This window comes from Bos javanicus, chromosome 25, assembly GCF_032452875.1.
Source record: "Bos javanicus breed banteng chromosome 25, ARS-OSU_banteng_1.0, whole genome shotgun sequence".
Taxonomy (NCBI): domain Eukaryota; kingdom Metazoa; phylum Chordata; class Mammalia; order Artiodactyla; family Bovidae; genus Bos; species Bos javanicus.
In genome coordinates, this window is record NC_083892.1 from 13,937,530 (window position 1) to 13,961,153 (window position 23,624).

The 23,624-nt window shown below is 42.9% G+C and overlaps 1 protein-coding gene across 1 annotated transcript in view; it reads left to right on the plus strand.

The window, feature by feature from the left end:
* The window catches only part of BMERB1 (bMERB domain containing 1), a 144,155-nt gene that overhangs the window by 51,584 nt on the left and 68,947 nt on the right, over positions 1 to 23,624 (plus strand). The gene's annotated exons all lie outside the window — the stretch shown is intronic.

Here is a 23,624-nt window from a genome sequence, read left to right on the forward strand (position 1 = left end):
GAGGAGGGCATGGCAACCTACTCCAGTATTCTTGCCTGGAGGATCCCATGGACAGAGGAGTCTGGTGGGCTGCATACAGTCCATGGGGTCACAAGCAATTGGACATGACTGAAGTGACTTAATGTTCACACACATTGACGCATAACATGAAATAGCTATCTAATTTTACTTTTTCCACATGATGACGAGATTCCACAGTACTAGGGAATAGTCTACCCTGTCTCCACTGATTTGTAATGTAACCTCCTGCCTTTAGCACATTTCCATATGCATATAGATCTGTTCCTAGACTTCCTTTTTCTGTTACAGCTTTCTATTTGTCCGTCCTTATGTCAATTCCACTCTGTCTTAATTACTACTACACAATATTATTTTGCTCTCTGGGGAGAATTGACATTTATGATACAAGCCTTCCCATCCATGGTCATGGTATGTATTTCCATTTATTTGGGTCTTCTCTTTATGTCCTTCAATAAAGTTTTATTATTTTCTCTGCAAGAACTTCATATATTTGTTGAAATCATTCCTATATTTTGTTTTATTGCCTATTATGCTTTTTAATTAGTTTTATTGTAGTATAGAAATCTTACTGATTTTGGATGTTAATCTTGTAACCAGAAGCTTTAACTTAAGTAGTTTATAGATACTCTTGAATTTTCTGTGTGGACAATCACAGAATTTGTAAATTAATACTGTTTGATTCTATTTCTTACACTTATTTTTCCTTGTCTTATTGCAGTGGCTCACTCCGTAGGTATACTGGTAACAGTGGTGGTGTTGCATTTTGTCAAATGCCATGACCTACTGAATGAGGATCTCTGATGATGGAGAAGAGTGCTTGTTACAGGTTGAGGTTATCTAATATGGTGGATAAGTAGCCTGTATGTGGCTAAGAGCATGGCCTTTAGAGTTGAATGATCTGAGTTCATGTTGTTCTTTTTCTAACTGGGACCTTGGCAGTCACTTAACTTCTTACAGTCTTAATTACTTCATCTGTAAAATCAAAATAAAAATAGGGACTTATCGTATTGCTCTGCAGATTATATGAAACAAACATTAGTTTGTGCTTTGAAATCCTATGTGATTGGACCACGACCTGCTTCTCACTCGGGCGGTGGTAGAGTTTTGTCAAGGCTATGTAGTTAGTGCTTTTCACTGCGCTTTCCTTCAGGTCAACCACACAGGTATCTCTTCTATCTTACGTTGAAGTTCAAGATAGAGATGCCCACTCTATAAATATTAATCTCTTTGTAGAGGCCCCTTGAAAGGAAGAAAAATATTAGGATTAAAGCAAACTTAAAATACCTTTCCTCAATCACCTACTACAGTTATTTGTTAAATCTTAAGAAGTCAGCCCCAACTTGAAAGGCCGAACTCGGAAATTCATTTGACCTTTTGGAAAGGCACTTTGGCAATATTTCAGTTTAGTTCAGTCGCTCAGTCATGTCCGACTCTTGGCAACCCCATGAATCGCAGCATGCCTGGCCTCCCTGTCCATCACCAACTCCCGGAGTTCACTCAGACTCACATTCATCGAGTCAGTGATGCCATCCAGCCATCTCATCCTCTGTCGTCCCCTTCTCCTCCTGCCCCCAATCCCTCCCAACATCAGAGTCTTTTCCAGTGAGTCAACTCTTTGCATGAGGTGGCCAAAGTAGTGGAGTTTCAGCTTTAGCATCATTCCTTCCAAAGAAATCCCAGGGCTGATCTCCTTCAGAATGGACTGGTTGGATCTCCTTGCAGTCCAAGGGACTCTCAAGAGTCTTCTCCAACACCACAGTTCAAAAGCATCAATTCTTCGGAGCTCAGCTTTCTTCACAGTCCAACTCTCACATCCATACCTGACCACTGGAAAAGCCATAGCCTTGACTAGACGGACCTTTGTTGGCAAAATAATGTCTCTGCTTTTGAATATGCTATCTAGGTTGGTCATAACTTTCCTCCCAAGAAGTAAGAGTCTTTTAATTTCATGGCTGCAGTCACCATCTGCAGTGATTTTGGAGGCCAAAAAATAGTCTGACACTGTTTCCACTGTTTCCCCATCTATTTCCCATGACGTGGTGGGACCAGATGCCATGATCTTCGTTTTCTGAATGTTGAGTTTTAAGCCAACTTTTTCACTCTCCACTTTCACTTTCATCAAGAGGCTCTTTAGTTCCTCTTCACTTTCTGCCATAAGAGTGGTGTCATCTGCATATCTGAGGTTATTGATATTTCTCCCGGCAATCTTGATTCCAGCTTGTGTTTCTTCCAGTCCAGCGTTTCTCATGATGTACTCTGTGTAGAAGTTAAATAAACAGGGTGACAATATACAGCCTTGACATACTCCTTTTCCTATTTGGAACCAGTCTGTTGTTCATGTCCAGTTCTAACTGTTGCTTCCTAACCTGCATACAAATTTCTCAAGAGGCAGGTCAGGTGGTCTGATATTCCCATCTCTTTCCGAATTTCCCACAGTTTATTGTGATCCACACAGTCAAAGGCTTTGGCATAGTCAATAAAGCAGAAATAGATGTTTTTCTGGAACTCTCTTGCTTTTTCCATGATCCAGCAGATGTTGGCAATTTGATCTCTGGTTCCTCTGCCTTTTCTAAAACCAGCTTGAACATCAGGAAGTTCACGGTTCACATATTGCTGAAGCTCTATACAGTCAACAAAAACAAGACCAGGAGCTGACTGTGGCTCAGATGATGAACTCCTTATTGCCAAATTCAGACTTAAGTTGAAGAAAGTAGGGAAAACCACTAGACCATTCAGGTATGACCTAAATCAAATCCCTTATGATTATACAGTGGAAGTGAGAAATAGATTTAAGGGCCTAGATCTGATAGAGTGCCTGATGAACTATGGACTGAGGTTTGTGACATTGTACAGGAGACAGGGATCAAGACCATCCCCATGGAAAAGAAATGCAAAAAAGCAAAATGGCTGTCTGGGGAGGCCTTACAAATAGCTGTGAAAAGAAGAGAAGTGAAAAGCAAAGGAGAAAAGGAAAGATATAGGCATCTGAATGCAGAGTTCCAAAGAATAGCAAGAAGAGATAAGAAAACCTTCCTCAGCGATCAATGCAGAGAAATAGAGGAAAACAACAGAATGGGAAAGACTTGAGATCTCTTCAGGAAAATTAGAGATACCAAGGGAACATTTCATGCAAGGATGGGCTCGATAAAGAACAGAAATGGTATGGCAATATTTAGCAATAGCTTAAATGAACAGTCCTTTGATCTGGGTATTTCACTTTTAGAAATCTGTGTTATGCAAATATTTGCACAAATGCATGAAGTTCTCTGTAACAGACTTTCATTACAGCATTGTGTCTAGTAATGAAAATTTGTATCTATTCCCAGTAGTTGGTTACCTCTGGAGAGAGGGGTGGGGCTGAAGGAGAGGTGTTGGAGAAACTTTTTGCTTTTCTTAACATAGTTCTAGATTATTTGAATTTTCCACAGTGAGTATTAATTCACATATTGCTTGTGTAATTATGCAATATCATCAGGACCTGAAACAGATCTTCTGTGAAAGTCAGAAACATTTCTTTGCAGGATACAATCATCACCATTAATTTGGCAAGATGTCTGCAATTCCCCAGTCTGCACCAAGGGCAGAGTGATCTTGAGTAAGAACCAGTCTTAAGAGAAGGAGAAAAGGAACTCAGGTCTCAATCATAGGGACCATCCAGAGGTGTGGGGTGGTGCTAAGGCAGCATCCTCTCTGTCTCTAAGGGAAAAAGTCTCTACCCAGACATGGATCAACTTGGGAGCCTTGATATGAATACCTGAAATAGGACCCCAAGAGGTCAGCAGAGATGCTGTTCCTGCTGCCGGGGCTGGGAGAAGAGAGAAAGAAAACATTTTTGAATCTCATCAACCTCCATCGATTGGTTGGTAGCCTCTGGAAGAGGAGCCGGGTGGGGAAGGCTGAACCTGATGTGTTACATAATTTGAAAAGATGAACACTGTAGTGTTCGTTGCAGCACTGTTTACAATAGCCAAGACAGGAGAGGCAACCTAAATGCCCATCAGCAGAAATGAATAAAGAAGATGTAGTACCTATACACAGTGGAATATTATTCAGCCATAAAAAGAATGAAATAATGCCATTTACAGCAACACAGATGGACCTAGACATTATCAAATTAAGTGAAGTAAATCAGAGACAAAATTCTGATATGACTTATATGTGGAATCTAAAAAACTGATACAAATGAACTTGTCTATAAAGTAGAAACTGATTCATAGACTTCAAAAGCAAATTTATAGTTACCAAAGGAGAAAGGTTGGGTAGAGGGATAAATTGGGAGATGGGGATTGACATATGCACACTGCTATATGTAAAACAGATAACCGACAAAGACCTACTGCATAGCACAGGGAACTCTACACAATATTCTACAGTAACTGATATGGGAAAATAATGGATATATGTATATGTATAAATGAATCACTCTGCTGTACACCTGAAACTAACACAATGTTAAGAAAGAGAGAGAAAGAAGCTGGTTACTTTCCACGAAGAGCAGCATGGACCGGAGGCCAGCCCATACTTCAAGGGCAGCAGAGGAAACAGTCCATGACTCACCGCTCCCTCCAGTTTCACACCTGGAGGAGGATACCGCTGGCAGGGAGCGAAGGGAGACAACTTCCAGGGGCTGTGATGTAGGAGTCCCCTACAGGGGGACTTTAAAAACAGCCTGCATTTCTAGTTACAAAATTAATACATGTACATAATAATAATAATAATAATAATAATAATAATTTTACTGAGCATTTGTCCCATACCAGATACTGTGCTTTAAGATTTATATGCAATATCTCACTTGGTATTTATAACAAATTGAGGAGAGAGGTCCTCAAATTATTTTCTTCATTTTATAGACATGGAAAATTATCATCGCTGACTCAGTGGGCATGAGTTTGAGTAAGCTCTGGGACATGGTGAAGGACAGGGAGGCCTGTTGTACTGCAGTCCATGGGGTCACAAAGAGTCCGACACGACTGAGCAATTGAACAAACAAACAAACAAATACACACACATATATGTGTATATATGCATACATATATGGGCTTCCTTAGTGGCTCAGATGGTAAAGAATCTGCCTGCAATGCAGGACACCTGGATTTGATCCCTGAGTGAGGAAGATCCCTTGGAGAAGGGAGTGGCTACCTATTCCAGTATTGTTGCCTGGAGAATTCCATAGACCGAGGAGCCTGGCTGGCTACAGGCCACGGGGTCGCAAAGAGTTGGACATGGCTGAGCGACTGACACTTTGACATACATATATAGATAGAAAAAACTCATACACATTACTACCTTTCAAAGAAAATCAACAGTGTGATGCATGTTTTTCTAGTAAGTTTTCCATATATTTTTTCCAATGCAACTGATACCTATTTATTTTTTCATGTCTTTCCTTTTTAGCATTATATGGTGTTTGCATCCTCGACTTATCAAGTGTTCTTCAATAACTTAATTTTAACCAGCCCCTACAGAGCTGAACATCTGACATTGCCAATATTTCACTTTTATAAGAATGTTGTCATGAGTATATATCCTAGTGGGCTAACATCTGATTATTCTTTTGTGAAGACCATAGAAGGTCTTTTTTTTTAATTGTGATACACCTGAAATATATGAGTTTCAGGTGTTCAACACAGTGAGTCGATATTTGTATATATTGATTGCTAAATGATCACTACCAGAAATCTAGTTAACTTCTGTCACCACACCGTTATACATTTTTTCCCTTACAAGTGAGAACTTGTAAGATATATGCTCTTCAGTTCAGTTCAGTCCAGTCACTCAGTCGTGTCCGACTCTTTGCGACCCCATGAATTGCAGCACGCCAGGCCTCCCTGTCCATCACCAACTCCCGGAGTTCACTGAGACTCACGTCCAGAGAGTCAGTGATGCCATCCAGCCATCTCATCCTCTGTCGTCCCCTTCTCCTCCTGCCCCCAATCCCTCCCAGCATCAGAGTCTTTTCCAATGAGTCAACTCTTTGCATGAGGTGGCCAAAGTACTGGAGTTTCAGCTTTAGCATCATTCCTTCCAATGAACACCCAGGGCTGATCTCCTTCAGAATGGACTGGTTGGATCTCCTTGCAGTCCAAGGGACTCTCAAGAGTCTTCTCCAACACCACAGTTCAAAAGCATCAATTCTTCGGAGCTCAGCTTTCTTCACAGTCCACCTCTCACATCCATACATTACCACTGGAAAAACCATAGCCTTGACTAGATGGACCTTTGTTGGCAAAGTAGTGTCTCTGATTTTTAATATGCTGTCTAGGTTGGTCATAACTTTCCTTCCAAGGAGTAAGCGTCTTTTAATTTCGTGGCTGCAGTCACCATCTGCAGTGATATATGCTCTTAGCAACTTTCAAATATGCAATCCAGCACTATTAGCGATGTTCACTATGTTGTACATTGCGTCCCCAGGATTTATTTATTTTCTAAGTGGAAGTTTGTACTTTTGATCACTTTCACTCATTTTACCCTCCTCCCACCCCTGGATAAATTCTTCTAATTTATTTGAGAGTCTGTGCTCTTCCCTCTTCTAGAGACACTTTAGCAGGGTTAAGAGCAGACTAATATGAGTTTGATTCCCAGCTCTCTGCTGCTTACCACCTGTGCCTGCTTGAACAAGTCACTTCCTCTTTCTGAGCCTGGCTTTCCCATCTGTTAGCAGGGCTAATGTAACATTTACTGATAATTTAATGATGCAGTAGCCTTTTCCTAGACCTCGAAAATCTCCTTCACCCTCTTCTGCCTCTCAGTCTCCACAGGACAAGACCCAACCCATCCTTCATGGTCTAGTTCCAAAGCCACCCCTGCTATGATGTCTTTGGTATCTTTCTGGCTAGAATTATGTTCTTGATTTTTTTAATTGAGATAAAATTCACATAAAATTAGCCATTTAAAAAACGGACGTATGGTTGATTTACAGTGTTGATTTCTGCTGTACAGCAAAGTGGTTCAGAAAATTAATCATCTTATTTATTTAAGATGTGTTTTGATTTTTTAATTTATTTATTTTTATGTTTTAATTTATTAATATTAAATATAAAATTATTTAATGTATATATTTAGTGTATTTATTAAATGTGTAAAATAAGTTAAGATTTATTTAAGATGTGGCACACTTTTGACTGGGCCACTAAGCCTGTGAGATCTTAGTTCCCCAACCAGGGATGAGCCAGCACCCCCTGCATTGGCAGCACAGAGTCTTAACCACTGGACCACCAGAGAAGTCCCAGAAAACTAACCATTTAAAAATGTTTATCCCACTGCTGGGCATACACACCAAGGAAACCAGAATTGAAAAAGACAGTGTACCTCAATGTTCATCACAGCACTGTTTACAATAGCCAGGACATGGAAGCAACCTAGAAGTCCATCGGCAGATGAATGGATAGAAAGCTGTGGTACATATACACAATGGAGTATTACTCAGCCATTAAAAAGAGTACATTTGAATCAGTACTAATGAGGTAGATGAAACTGGAGCCTATTATACAGAGTGAAGTAAGCCAGAAAGAAAAACACCAATACAGTATACTAACGCATATATATGGAATTTAGAAAGATGGTAACGATAACCCTGTATGCGAGACAGCAAGAGACACAGATGTATAGAACAGACTTTTGGACTCTGTGGGAGAATGTGAGGGTGGGATGATTTGAGAGAATAGCATTGAAACATGTATATTATCGTATGTGAAATAGATTGCCAGTCCAGGTTCGTTCGATGCATGAGACAGGGTGCTCAGGGCCGGTGCACTGGGATGACCCTGAAGGATGGGATGGGGAAGGAGGGGATGCTCAGGATGGGAAACACATATACACCCATGGCTGATTCATGTGAATCATGAATGTATGGCAATGTATGGCAAAACCCACTACAATATTGTAAAGTAATTAGCCTCCAATTAAAATAAATAATTTAAAAAATAAAATAAAATGTATTATTCAGTGGTATTTAGTATGTTCATAATGTCTGCAACCATTGCCTCTAATTAGTTCCAAAACATTTTTGTCACCTGAAACCCACACCTATTCAGCAGTCACCCACCCCTCCCCCAACCCCTAGAATACTCTTTCTGTCTCTGTGGATTTACCTGTTCTCGATATTTCATATGAATGGAGCCATACGCTATGGCCTCTGTGTCTAGCTTCTTTCACCATTTTTACTTTTGGACGACTGAAATATTTTCTCTACATGCATTTTCTCTCTTGTCTCATAAATTTCTCCCTCCCCCATGGGCTTCAAAGCCCCCTACTCCAGGACACTCTCTTGTCTATTCTGCAGACCTCCCACATCCAGCAGTGGGAGGTCTTGCCCAAAGAAAGCCCTGAACACAGTTTGGCTGAACTGAATGGAAAGTGTAGCCCTGAGTGTGTTCCCCTGGCCCAGCTGCTGAAGAATCCAAGAAACGAGACTTCCCTGGCAATCTAGTGGTTAAGACTCCATGCTTCCACTGCAGGGGGCACATCCATCCCTGGTCTGGGAACTGAGATCCCTCCCGCCTTGAGGCCAACAATTAAATCAAGGAAAAGAATTGGAGGAAGACACAGGCAAAGGACAAATCATCATTCCCTGCAGTTAATCCTGAGGGGTTGGCTTTGCCAACCCCTGCAGAATCCCGCTGGAGTACTCTTAGAACAAACACCCAGAAAAATAACTTCAGTGTCCCAGCTGAGACATAGTTAAAGATGATCTGTGGGCAAGGTAGAGATCCTTGTCCTAACAGGAGGCTGCCCCTTTCTGGCTCGTGTTCTTTCTATGACTCCCCATTGCCCTCACCTTGGTTACTGCGTAAAGAGTGAATTGTCGGGGGTTACAAGTGAAACTCTGGTGGCTCTAGAAATTGTTCAGATGGTGGGCTGCAGATGAGTCACGAGATGGCAGGCAGTGGATGGTTTTGGAATATGATTTAGAAGTACAGGCACACCTTGGAGATACTGCAGTTTGGGTTCCAGACCAATAAAGTGAGTTTTTTGTTTCCCAGTGCATATCAAGATTATGTTTACATTATACCCTAGTCTATAAGGGCTTCTCCAGTGGCTCAGATGGTAAAGAACCCGCCTGCAATGTCAGAGACCTGGGTTCAATCCCTGGGTTGGGAAGATCCCCTGGAGAAGAATATGGCAACCCACTCCAGTATTCTTGCCTGGAGAATCCCCACGGACAGAGGAGCCTGGGCTACAGTCGATAGGGTTGCAAAGAGTCAGACATGACTGAGCGACTAAGCACACACCGCACACATAGTCTGTAAACTGTGCAATAGCATTACATCTAAGAAGCAATATCCGTGTTATTGTTCAGAAGCCCAGTTGTGTCCAACTGTTTGCGACCTCATGGACTGCAGCAGGCTAGGCCTCCCTCACCATCCCCTGAAGTTTGCCCAAGTTCATGTCCATTGCATCAGTGATGCCATCCAGCCATGTCATCCTCTGATGCCCTCTTCTCCTGCCTTCAATCTTTCTCAATATCAGGGACTTTTCCAATGAGTTGGCTGTTGGCATCAGACAACCAAAATACTGGAGCTTCAGCTTTAGCATCAGTCCTTCCAATGAGTATTGAGGGTTGATTTTAATCTCATGACTCCAACTTGGCTAATTTGCCCAGACCTGAATGATTACTATGGCAGGAGAGAGGGTAAGAAGGTGGTGATGGAATATTTTGGTTGACCAGGTTCTGGATCACATGCTCAGTCCCCCAGTTGGAAATCAAAACACAGATGCTGGCTGGGGAAAGAACAGACATAATTCAGAGGCCACTGATTCAAGGTCAGAGGCTTAATTTTGACCTTGCCATCGGTTAGCAAATCTCCTCATGTTGCCCATCTATAAAGGGAATCATCGCACCCATTCGAATACCAATTACTACCACCCTGGGAAGCCATCACTTTCTTTTTTATCTCACTTGCTTAATCTTCTCAGAGAAGCATTTGGATTTTCTCTGAACCATTTCTACCTTCAGAAATGTGACTCAGGAAGAAATTAGGCAACTGCCTTTTACTTTCACCCCAGTCATTGGCACAGTGGTAAAGAATCCTCCTGCCAGTCCAGGAAGCTGAAAGAGCAGTGGGTTCAATCCCTAGGTCAGGAAGATCCCCTGGAGGAGGAAATGGCAGCCCACTCCGGTATCCTTGTCTGGAGAATTCCATGGACACAGGAGCCTGGCGGACTACAGTCCGTAGCGTCACAAAGAGTAGGACACGACTGAGTGAGCACGATGAAGATGAGAGTCATTTCAGCAACTGGTTCTGAGACACTGTTTATCTCCCTCCCTCAGCTTCATCCCAGGTAAAACTGCCATTTCAAGCTGTTTCATTGGAGGGAGATGGAAAAGAATGCATCTTTTCAGAGAAAAAAAAGAAGACACAGCAAATAAGAAAAAGTAAACTGAAGCCCAAAACCAATTTGTTGACTCCCGGCTGTCCAGTATAGCATTTTAGGCATCTTCCGCCTACAAAGCAGTGATTCCTGGGAGCTGGCCTAGTTAGTGCCCAACTAAGGAAATAATTAGAAATCCAGCAAACCCATTATTTCAGAGGCCCATGCTGACGATTCAGAGAATATGAAAACTGGAAGAGTGTTTTTCCCTTCATTGGGGTACGTTTGAGGATTCTTTTGGTTGTAGGTAATTGAAACTCATTCAGTTAGCCAAAGGGGAATATTATGTAAGGGTCCTGGGTTAGGATTCTGGTATTAGGATTCTCCAGAGGAACTCATTAGGAAATACATGTTTAAAAAAAGAGTTGTAAAGAATTGGTTCGTGTGATTATGGAAGCTGAGAATTCTCACGATCTGCCATCTGCAAGCTGGAGACTCAAGAAAGCCAGTCTGAGTGTGGAGGAAGCCTCAGAACCTAGGAAGCCGATGATACAAATACCAGTCAGAGGGCAGGAGACTATGAGAGGAGACGTCCCAGCTCAATCAGTGAAGCAGGGAAAAAAGAGGTGAGCTCGTCTTTTCTTCTGCCTTTTGTCTCTTCAGGTCTTTCAGGAACTGAATCCTGCCAGTCCTCATGGGGAAGGCAATCTACTTTACTGAGTCCACCCATTCAAATGCTAATCTCATCCAGAAACACCCTCACAGACACACCCAGAAATAATGTTTAATCAGGGCACAGTGGCCCACTCAAGTTGACACTAAAATTAACCATCACGGGGGTGCCTCACAAAACCCAGGGTGGAGAAGTGCTGGAATTCAGGAAGGGACTAGAATATGTTGTGAATCAGGGAGCTCCCTTCCTCCACGTCCGTTTCTCTTTATATCTCTCTCATTCGTCTCACACTGCAGAGGGGCTTTTTCTGGTTTTCGGAACTTGTGGCAAACAGCTTATGTTGTTGCTGTTTTAATATTTATTTATTTGGTTGCTCTGGGTCTTAGTTGTGATGTAGTTCCCTGACCAGGGGTCTAACCTGGGGCCCCTACATTGGGAGCTCCGAGTCTTAGCCACTTGGACCACCAGGGAAGTCCCTACCAGGCTTCTGTTTTAAGACAGCAGTTAGATTGAGGCTGGAATCATAATTTCAGTACTGAAGTCTCATAGAAGGAGCCTATTGGTCCACGTGGGTCAGATGTCCACACCTGGACCAATCAGATGTGGGAAACTGGAGAGGGGCGGGGCTTATTGTCTCTGAATGTGACCATGTTGAAGGCTCAGAGAAAAGACATTTTTCAGAAAAGCTGGAATTCTACGAAGTTAAGAAAGAAAAGTGCGTGCTACATTGTGCTACTAATTAAACTTCAGACTGTAGTGTGTTGATGAAAAATTAATCAGTAGTTAATCTAAGAAAAAGGTGGGAAATTTTACTGGAGCCAACCTGAGGGTGATAACCCGGGAGACAGTCTTTTAGAAAGCTCTGAGGAATGCTCTGCTGTTAGTGGTCAAAGCACAGTTAGGAAAATTAAGCGTCAAATGATGCATTACTGACGGTTTACACAATCCAGATCTACATGAGCAAAGTGAGCAGCAGGTGTGGGTCATCAGGGCCCTTACAAGATAAAGAAGGGAGTTTGTCTCCCAAGGAGGTCTGATTAGTGCAGATGCAAAACATACACTAAAGGGTAGGGAGGAGGCCCAAACGGGCAGAGAACAATTTTGTGTTTAAATTTTCTTGTCTTAAAAAAAAAAAAAATTTCTTGTCTTTTGTCTCACCAGGTGGAATCTCATTACCTTCATCTATTTTTGTTGTTGTTGTTGAAAAATAAATAAATAAATTGAGCTTGTGAAATTTTAGGTCCCCATTCCCCAATCAAGAGATTGAAGCTGGGCCCCAGCAGTGAAAGTGCTGAGTCCTAAGCACTGCAGGGCCTGGGAAATCCCTCCTCATCTCTTTGAAATAAAGCTGAGATTGAGACTTCCCTGGTGGTCCAGTGGTTAAAAAATCTGCCTTGCAATGCAGGGGACATGGGTTTGATTCCTGGTTGGGGAACTAAGATCCCACATGCTGCAGAGCCACTAAGCCTGCGCCCTGCAACTGCTGAAGCCTTGGAGCTCTGGAACCTGTGCTCTGTAAGAAGAGAGCCAGCATTGTGAGGGATCTCACAACAAAAGAGCCCTCACAATGAAAATGGAGATGCTGCATGCTGCAACTAAGACCCAACACAACCAAATAAATTAATGTTTTAAAATGTGTCTTTAAATAAAGCTGAGATAGTCTACCCCACTTTGTAGTTCAATTTAGGGGACCAGTTTATAGGGGTTTGAATCCTGGCCCCAGTATTTGCTGGCTGTGTGACTGTAGGCAAATTACTCAACCTGCCTCTGTGCCTTGGTTTATTCATCTGCCAAATAGGTAGAATAATAGTATCTATCCTGTACAGTGGTTGGGACCATTAAACGTGTGAATGTAAGTAAAATGTTCAGACTCTGCCTGGCAAATAGTAAAGGCTTAATAAATAATAGGTATTGTTCTTCTTACTCTAAAGTTCATTTCAGTTATGGCTTATATTAGTTCTTAGATTATGAAAAAAAATAGAAGTTTCTAGAAATAGACTTTTCACAGTTATGGGAAAATAATCATTACTGAAATTGAATATATCATTGCTGTTGCCTTTGGGATTATTTTTTGAGTTCTGAATAGTACTTCTGTTTATAACCTTAACATGGAGTTTCTTCTAAACAAGTTTCTATAAATAATTAGCAATTCTTTTCCTCATTTTTTTACTTGGCAAGAAAAACCAATCTTTTGGACATGTTTCTCTGTGTAAGTTTGGAACTTAAACCTCTTAATAGCCTAGTTTATAAAAGGCAAGTTATAGAATCTCTTTTGTCTAAAGGATCCTTTAGGACAGAGGTCTGCAAACCTTCTCTTAACAGGCTAGTAGTAAATATTTTTGTCTTTGAAGCCAGATGGTCTCTATTCCAACCATTCAGCTCTGTTGTAGTGTGAAAGCAGCCATAGATAATACATAAACAAATGGAAATGGCTTCATTCCAATAAAGCTTTATTTAGGGACACTGAAATGTGAATTTTGTGTAATTTTCACATGTCACCAACTATTTGTTTTCTTTTGATTTTTTTTCCTCCAATATTTAAAAAAAATGTAAAAACCGTCCTTAGCTCACAGGCTATACAAATACATTGGTGGGCTGGATTTGGTCCATGGGCTGTAGTTTGTGACCCCTGACCTAGGAAGCCGTTGTATTGGCATTTTTGACTATGGACAAGGGGAAACACAGGACTGCCCTAGATCCACAGCCCTGTTACCACAGCAGTATTTTCACCCTCTGCCACTCCTTCTTACACATTTCTCTTAGAAGATGTGGACTATTTGTGTGACCTGGTTATATGCCACAGAAAACTCAAACTGCTTAAGCAAAAAGAGGATGCACTGGGTTCTGTTCCTCCAGGAGAAGTTGATCCAGGGTTCCTCTGTTTCTCTCCATCTCTTGGCTTTTCTTCTTTCTGTGAAGATTTGCTCTCAGGATCCATGTGATGACTGGTCCATGGCCAGCAGAAACCAGGCCAAGTTTCTCCTCCTCCAAGAGTTCACACAAAAGCTCGGGACCTGATTACCTGTGTTTTGTTATGGAGCTTCGTGTCCATCTGAACCAGCTCCGTGCCTGGGGGAACAAAACACTACACCCAGGCAGGGTCAGTCCCAAGAATCCCCAGGATTGTTACCTGCATCAGATTCCCAACTAAAATGGGAGTCCAATCACCAAGGAAAGGTGACCAGGTGCTGGGAGGCAAAAATCAACAAATGTCCACTTCCCACTGGGGATATCACAATATGACATTTAGAATTGGAATGGCTTGAACAAAGTGGGTGGGCGAGCTGCGCGGAGCAGGAAGTTGCTCCTCACACCCCGTCTTCTGAAAGGGATGCCTGCCTTTTCTTTGGCAGATTCTCTCTGCAGGTTCCAGTTTCTCCTGGAACAGACTTTCTAGGCTTGACAAACCCAAAGCTACTGAATGCTTTAGATTTCATTTTCTGTGCAATCAGGTGGTCTAGACTCTCAGCACTCAGTTGATTGAGATTCTGTTTCGGGGAAGCAGTGATATGAATAGCTAACGTCCTGGCTCAGCCACTCACTCGTCTCAGTAAAAGCAGACAGTGCCACACTCTCTAACCAAGCTCAAAATAGCTGTTTCCTGACGTGGGCTCTTGGTGACTCACGGTGGAGTTTTCCAGTCTTGGGGGTATTGATGACTCTTTCCTCTGCTCCTTTCCACACCACAGAGTCTAATTTTTCCTACCTTTCCCCAAATATCATTTGTCACCTCCAGGTTATCCCTTGGGACAACTTCATTCTGATCTTGTTTTTCTTTTGCCCTCAGTAACCCACTCCAGATTCAGCATCTTTTTTCCCTCTCTATTGCCAGATAAGCGTGTGGCCCTCAGTTACTTGCATCCAGTTTGGAAGTGCCAACAAGTGTCAGAAAGGGAGAAAAATCATTTTCCTCTGCCCATCTCAGACTCCCTGGCTGCAGCCCTGTAAATGAAACGGACAAAATAGAAAAACAGCCAAGTTTATTAACATGTGCAATCACACATATACCTGGGAGCACTCAATGATGAGTAGCTCATCAGGGTGGTTAGAACTTGGGCTGATACAGAATCTGCACAGAAGAACGATACATTTTTAGGGAAGTGACAAGACAAGAAAAGGGACTTTGAGTTTCTAATGGGAAGGTAGATGGGGGAAAGTAATGCAGGATAAGGATTGATTAGTCTTTAAGTTTGTTGTATAGATTCCTCTGGAGACATCGCCAGGCTGATGAAAGTCTAGAATTGTTTCCACTGATTAATTTCTCTTCCCCCTGGTACAGAAGGGAGATTTATAATTTTATAAATATATAACCTTTATTATAATTTATAATAAATTTAAATTTATTACCTCTGTACAATTTATAAAGGTATATATAATATATACCATTATATATATTAGATATATATATATAAGTTACACCATTATGACCTTTATTATAAATTGATATCCTGCTTTTAGGTAAATTGAAAAAGGTAGCGAGCTTTTCTTGTACCTTTTTTTTTTTCCCTCAGTTGCTTTCAGCTAATAATCTTTATGGGAAAGGGACATGTTTTGGGGTGACATATTCTGTTATCCTTCACACAGGACCCTCAGAACACACTCCAGTCCTAACTGGGGCCTGGGCCAATGTTTCAGTCCCCATCTTATGTGCCTGGGTGTGTGTGTGTGCCCCCAAAATGCTCAACCTCCTAGCCACCTGTCTGCCACACCCCAGATCAGACAGCCCTATCTGTGGGAACAGGACGGCCAGCAACTGTAGGGCTGAATCACCTTCTGCAAAAGGCCACAGAGAGTGGGAGCTACAGAGATGACTGTGGCAGAGCCGGAAGAAACAGCTGGCATCTGCATAACAGCAGTTGTGTGCTTTTTGATTGCATTTATTTTATTTTATTGTGTTTATCGATCTCTTGCTATGACTGAGCCCTCGATTAAGCACTTTGCATATATTATGCTGCATTTAATCCTCCAAATCCCTGAAGCAGTTGCAGGAAGCTGATCTTCCTACCTCTATGCCTGCTCCCTACCTTTACACTTTCTATCACAGAAGACAGCAGTCTTATCTCTCCCCTGCTTAGAATTCTTCTGTAGGTCAGTCACAGAATAAAATCCATCTTTCCACCAGCCTTGCATTATCTGGCCCCTTCCTGTCTCACCATCATGTCACACCCTCCCCTGTTCTCATTTTGTTCCACCCACACTGACCTTCTCTCTGTTCATGAACATCAAGCTTGTTCCCGTCTCATGGCTCCTGCACTTACTCTTCCATCTGATAGTAACATCCTTTCCTTCTGTCTTCCCAGGCCAGCTCCTCTTGATCATTTAATGTCAGCTCAAATGTCACTTTCTCAAAGAGGTCTTCCCCAGCCACACTGTTTGAAGGCGCCACCAATTACCAGCCCATAACCATATTTTACTCTCCACATAGTCCAGTCGACTTAAAGGCTGTTTATCTTTTTTACTTGCAGCCCATCTTCTCCACTGGGATGAATGCTGCGTGTCTCTGTGCCTAGAGCCTAGAACATTGTTTGGCCTAGAGTAGGTTTGGTGAATATATGAAGAGCCCCCCAGACCTTCTGAGGCTATGTCATTTGCCCAGGGTCCCACAGAAGAATGACCCCCTTCACGGGGGTTGAGCCTTGCATGTTCAAAAGGGAGGCCAGAGAGAATAAAACTCTGTGCTTATGAAATAAATCCCAACTGGCTGAAATCTTGGCTAGCTTTTGTGTCCAGTTTTTTGGCATCTTCAGCTTTTTTGAAGCCACAGTGATGCTTGAACTCAAATGCTCTGATTTTGAATCTCTTGCCGGGTTACTGGCCCTACCCACACCCCCAGTTCTGGCTGAGACATGCAAGAAGTTCTGGGTTTGTGATCCACTGGCTTGTGATCCTCTTCATCTTCCAATGTAGGAATTTTTTTTCTATTTATAAAAATAATACCATACTCTGCCCTCAAGGAAGTGGGCATAACTCCCCATCCTGTAAATGTGGGCTGTGCTTATTGATGTCCTTCCAAAGAGGATGGTATGGAAAGGAGTAGGGGGAGAAACCTAATAAACATGACCTCAGCTATGAGATCGGGGTCAGGATCAAGAGTGACCTGGATCAAGAGTAACCTTTAGAGTATGTGTCCTTGACAGAAGGCAAGGAGAATGGCACTCTCGCTCTATGATCTTCCTCCAAAAACCCATAGCCCCAGTCCAGTCATCAGAGAAATACCAGGCAGATCCCAGTGGAGGGACATTCAGCAAAACACCTGACGACTACTCCTTAAAATTGTCAAGGTCGTCATCAAAAGCAAGGACGTTCTGGGACTTTCCTGGTGATCCAGGTGCTAAGACTTAGCACTCCAGAGTCTCTTGTTCAACACCTGGTCAGGGAACTAGATCCTACATGTTGCAATTAAGATCCAGTGCAGCCAGATAAATAAATACATATTATTAAAAAAAAAAAATGAGACCACTCTGAGAAACTGTCTCAACCAAGAGAAACCTAAGGAGACATGATGACTAAATGTCACGGGCTGTCCTGGATGGGATCCTGAAACACAGAAATGAGGACAATAGGTAAAAACCAAGGAAATGTGGACAAAGTGTGAACTTTCATAAAAAAAGAAAACAAAACTGAGTATTTCTGGCCCTGATGTTTTTGCCTGTGGCCTTTCTGTTTAGGATTTTATCTTGCCTCTCACACTGGACTTTCAATCTGCCAAGTCCATTTCAACGTTTGTGTCTTTTCTCTTCTGCCGTAATCTGACTCTCCCTCTGGTTTTCCAGTTTACAATCCTGTTGGTGAACACTGAACTTGACCCACTCATGCTCGCACAAAGCCCATAAGTAGGCTTCCCTGGCTGGTTTTCTTTGACCCTCGAGCATCCTGAATCCCAGGCAAACCACTCAGATAAGAATTCATCCTAGGCTGTTCCTCATTCTCAAACTTTCCGAGTTAAAATTATGTTCTCCAAACAGTTTATGTCTCCAGTTAAGTTTCCAGGCAGAGAGAGATGAAATGAGCCACATGATTTTAAGGCTAAGCAATTTTTAAAAACTGAAATATTACTTTAGACAGTCTCAATTTATATTCCTGTAGATTCCAATCATCTTAGCCCACCAAACGGGCTTTTAAGCAGCACCATCTGGTTCTCTACCCACCCTTGTGTGACCCGGGCCCTCCGCTTACTTCTGAATTGGTTTGAAAATTGGAAGTGTGAGGGAGCCTTACTAACAGATGCATGATTCACAGCTCAGGGTAGATTCGTAATTGTCTATATTCATGAAGTTGTTCTGAGATTTCAGGGCTGGAGGACATTAAAAAAAAAAAAAAGAACTTTGAATAATAGGATGAACCTACAGAAGTGTCAAAAAGCATTAGTTGTTTTTATGCAGTTTTAGTTGGACAGTTACCTTATTGTTATTATAGGGTTATTGATTTCCATGGTTTTAACTCAGCATTCCTAACAGTTCCCTCTGAATTAGAGAGAATACTTTGTTCTCCGGTAGGGTCTCAGAGGACCTCAGAAACCAAGCTGAGCCCTTCTGCTTGGGGTTGGAGAAATATGACAGAGCCACTTGGTGACTCATTGAGGGTCACTTAGAAGGGAAAATATGACATTACAGATTGTTAAATAAACTGCCAGAACTCACGTGTCACCCTCCTTCAAAGCCCCACTCTGGAAATATTGCACACACATCATTCAAATGGAAACCTCTCTTGGGGACCACAATCCCAATCCATGTTGAGGTCTTGTGAGCACCCTTAATGGTGATAAGCAACTTTTGTCTTGGAGAGGGAGTTTCATTTTTGGAAAAGTCATTCTGAGCCAGGTGGTGCAAATTAAGTAATCAAATCTTGTGAATATAAAAAAGTGAATATAGGTGTGTTAAACTATTTTGTCTGGAATGGCTCATAAATTTATTTGAAAGCAGTGATCAAAGAAGAGTTTGCTTATTGATCCCTCTCCTTATTCCAGAAAGGATTGAATCATCATATAGCTGTCTAATAAAAGTTTTAAAAGGCTTGAGGCATGTTAGGATTATTAGAAGCATTCTGAGGTAATTCCTTGAAGGATAATATTTATGACCCCATGGACTGTAGCCTGCCAGGCTCCTCTGTCCATGGGATTCTCCAGGCAAGAATACTGGAGTGGGTTGCTATTTCCTTCTGCAGGAGATCTTCCCAACCCAGAGATCTAACTTGGGTCTCCTGCATTGCAGGCAGAGTCATTACCAGGGAAGCCCTTATTCTAGAATAGTTGCTTAAAAAATTTTTTTTTCCATTACCTTAATATCACCTCCCATTCCCTTCCCTCCAGACCTAAGGCTAGTTTTGTCGATGATGCTGGTGGGACTTAGTGCTTCTCGTTGTCCTTAGGTAGGCATGGAATGGGATGGGGTAAGAGGTAGGGCATTCCCATTAAAGGGAGTTCTGGGGAGGGAGGTAAAGTTGTCGCAGGAGCTCCTGGGGCTGATCTCTTCTGTCCTTCCCTGTCTCCAGCTTCAGCTGTGGTGTTGGTCTGAGATTGTCTGGTTTCTCTTTTGATGTCGGTGATGCTGCTGCTGCTTCTGATGGTGACGGTGGTGATGATGGTAGGGATGATGGTGATGATGGTAGAGATGATGGTAGTGATGGCAGGGATGGTGATGATCACGATGTTGCAGAAGATGATAAAGATGGTAATGATGATGGGGGTGGGGATGCTGATGATGATAGTACTTGTGGTCATTGACAACCTCGAGCTCCTTATGATGTACCAGGTGCCACATTAAGAGCCTTGCACACAACCTATCATTCAACTAGCACCGCAACCAATGAGTAATCTATATTATTATCCCCATTTCACTAATGGTGGACCTTGATGGGGAGAGGCCACATGACCAGCTTACCAGCCTTGCAGGGCGTTATTATGGAATGAAGGAATATTGCAAAAAAAAAAAAAAAAGGAATATTGCAAGGTAGGGTTGTTAGACACACTTGACAAGTGAAAAAGCAAAATCTCAGAGAATGTAAGTATCTTGTCCAGGGTCACAAGCCAGTAAGGGGCAGAACCGGCATTTCTAGTTGAGTCATGCTATCAACTGAGGATGTTTGTTGTGTGATGGCTGCTGGCACTGAGCCAGGGGGGTGGAGGAGTGAGCAGGAGGGCAGCCTTACTGCTTGGTTGCCCTACTTCCTTCAATGGGTCTAGGTCCCTTTCTACAGACCACAGATTTTGCCTGGGAGGATGATAATGACCCCACTCTGGAACGTTCCACAGTCAGTTTATCTGGTATCCTCTGTTATATAGACTGTGATTTACTGAATAATGGTCCCCAAAAGATGCCTACACTCCTATCCTCAGAACCTATGAGTATGTTACCTTATACGGCAAACAGGAATTATTGTTGCAGGTGGAATTAAGGTACAGACTTTGAGAAGAAGAGATTATAATGGATTACAAGAGTGGACCCAATCTAATCACATGAGCCCTTAAGCCTTTCTTGACTGAGTCAGAGAGAGATGTGAAGAACTAAGAAGGGTCAGAGAGATGTCCCATAAAAAGGACTCCTCCTGTCGTGGCTGACTTTGAAAATGGAGGAGGTGGCTGCTAACCAAGGGCTGTAGGCGACCGCCAGAAGCTAGAACAAGCGAGACTCATGTCAAACCTCTGACTCCAGAAAGATAAAGCAGTACATGTGCATTCTTTTAAGCCAATAAATGTGTGGTCATTTTCAAAGACAGCAACGAACAACTAATACTCAGGCTGATGTTTTTTTTTTTTTTTTTTACTTTTTCACCTCTTGCCTTTTATTGACAGTGAGTTGTTTTAGCTGGGGAGGCAGTTGAGCATGAAGTCAATGTGAGAAGTGATTATTGGCAGAGCAAAGCCCCTGTGGGGCTTGCATGGTCTCCCTTGTGTCACCTGTAACTTATTAGTTACAGTTCTCAGCTGGCATTTGAACAGAGAGGCCATTACCATTGCCCATGTTTTTCCTGTTCTTCCCCCAAGTCTGAAGTCCTCTATGTTCCTCTTTGTCCAGACAAGTGCTTCTGTAATGAAATAGCTAACATTTATTGAGTACACTGTGTTACGGGCTCTATGGATCCCCTCAGTTAATCTTCATAATGACCCCTTGCTGGGGATTACACCACTCTCTCCTCATTTCAGGAAACAAAGAAATGAATGAAGAAATCGCCTTAATGACATACAGATTATGGGGGCCTCCTCCAGAGAGATTCTGATTCAGTAGACTCCGGAGAGGTCCAGGGAAATGGATTTTTAAAAAAATGTTTTGGCTGAGCCACGATGTGGCATGTGGGATCTTAGTTCCCTGATGAGGGATCAAACCTGCACCCTCTGCATTGGAGGCATGGAGTCTTAACCATTGGACCACCAGGGAAGTCCCAGGAAATGAACTTTGAATCACACCCACGTGGGTCTCTGGGCTTCCCAGTTAGTGGTAAAGAACCTGCCTGCCAATGCAGGAGACACTAAGAGATGCGGGTTTGATCCTTGGGTTGGGAAGATCCTCTGGAGAAGGAAATGGTAACCCACTCCAATATTCTTGCCTGGGGATTCCCATGGACAGAAGAATCTTGTGGGCTGTAGTCCATGGGGTCGCAAAGAATCAGACATGACTGAAGCAACTTAGCAGCAGCAGCACGAGGGTCTCATATCTGCGCTCCCAAGAGCACTGTTGAAAGAGTGTGTCTCCATCACTAGTTTTTGGGGAGAGGGGAGTGAGTTTGTTTCCTATGTTGACATTCACAAATGTGTGAAGACGCTTTGGGTGGGTGGGAGGATGCTACTGGCTTCTAGGGTGCAGAGGCAAAGGATGCTGCTGAACATCCTACAATGCACAGGACGGCCCCCAGCTAAGAATCATCCGGCCCCTCATGTCAGTAGTGCTGATGGTAAAGAAACTCAGGTCCCAACAAAACTCAGAGGCTGTGGAGCAGAGAGGAGGTAAAACCCTTGCTTTTCCTTTGGTTTCTGAGCTTTCAGAATGAGCCTTCAGAGGTTCCCACATTCTTTGTCCTTCAGTTCGGTTCAGTCTCTCAGTTGTGTCGGACTCTTTGTGACCCCATGACTGCAGCACGCCAGGCCTCCCTGTCCATCACCAGCTCCCAGAGCTTGCTCAAACTCGTGTCCATCGAGTCGGTGATGCCATCCAACCATCTCACCCTCTGTCATCCCCTTTTCCTCCCACCTTCAATCTTTCCCAGCATCAGGGTCTTTTCCATTGAGTCAGTTCTTTGCATCAGGTGGCCAAAGGATTGGAGTTTCAGCTTCAGCATCAGTCCTTCCAATGAATATTCAGGACTGATTTCCTTTAGGATGGACTGGTTTGATCTCCTTGCAGTCCAAGGGTCTCTCAAGAGTCTTCTCCAACACCACAGTTCAAAAGCATCAGTTCTTGGGTGCTCAGCTTTCTTCATAGTCCAACTTTCACATCCACACATGACTACTGGAAAAACCATAGCTTTGACTAGATGGACCTTTGTCAGCAAAGTAATGCCTCTGGTTTTTAATATGCCATCTGGGTTGGTCATAGCTTTTCTTCCAAGGGGCAAGCATCTTTTAATTTCATGGCTATGTCCTTGCCCTCAATTTATAGATAAGGAAACTGAGGCTTTGGGACTTCCCTAGTGGTCCATTGGTTAAGAATCTGCCTTCCAACACAGGGCATGTGGGTTTGATTCCTGGTCTGAGAAGATCTCACGTGCCTCAGAGCAACTAAGCCTGTGCACCGCAACAAGAGAAACCACCGCCATGAGAACGCTGCTCTCTGCAACTAGAGAAAGCCTGAGTGCAGCATCGAAGCCCCAGCACAGCCAAAAATAAATAAAATTAAGAAAAAAGAAACTGAGGCTGAGAGTTGAAGTCATTTGCCCAAGGGCAGCAGCTAGAAGGAGGCAGAGCCAGAACTTAAACCCATGTTGACTTGACTCCAGAGCCTGTTTATTAACCCTGTTGCTGATCAGACCTTCTCCTTAACTGCTTTCGTGACCTCAGACAAGGCAGATGTGGCTGAGAAAATAGAAACTCAGAGAAGCTTAAAAAAAAAATCATACCCAAAATCCCATTAGAGAATAATATCCATGGTCACGATTTGAAGGCAAATCAGTTTCTTCAGCTGCAAAACCTTCCTTGTGGAGTGATTGTGATTATAAAGAGGCATTACATATGAGAAGGTGGCGTGCAGAGGGAGGTATGATTACTCGCAGGACCCAGAGGCATCCTTATTCACAAGGCGGAGGGGGAGGATACGGAGCGTCTGAATTAAAAGCAGTTACTTCATCTTCTTGGGAAATGGTGACTCATTAAGAGCAACCGACTGTTTCCCATTATATTCACTTCATAGCGAGAAGGCGAGATGCTTGATACATCCCATACTAGGATGTTTGAGGGGTTGAAATGAGCTTCTATCCTCCATGAATGATTGATGACAGTAAAAGCCTGGGGTATCACCAGGAGCCTTTGAAATGCATCAGGATATCTGTTCCCCAGTAATGGGGCTCAGATATCTTTCCCTGGTATTTAAGACTCTCCCTCAGGTCGATACCAGGAAGATGTGCCTGTGGGGACCTAGGGGGTGAGCTAAAGGACCTGGCTCCTTGGCTGAGGGCTAGCAGGGCCATT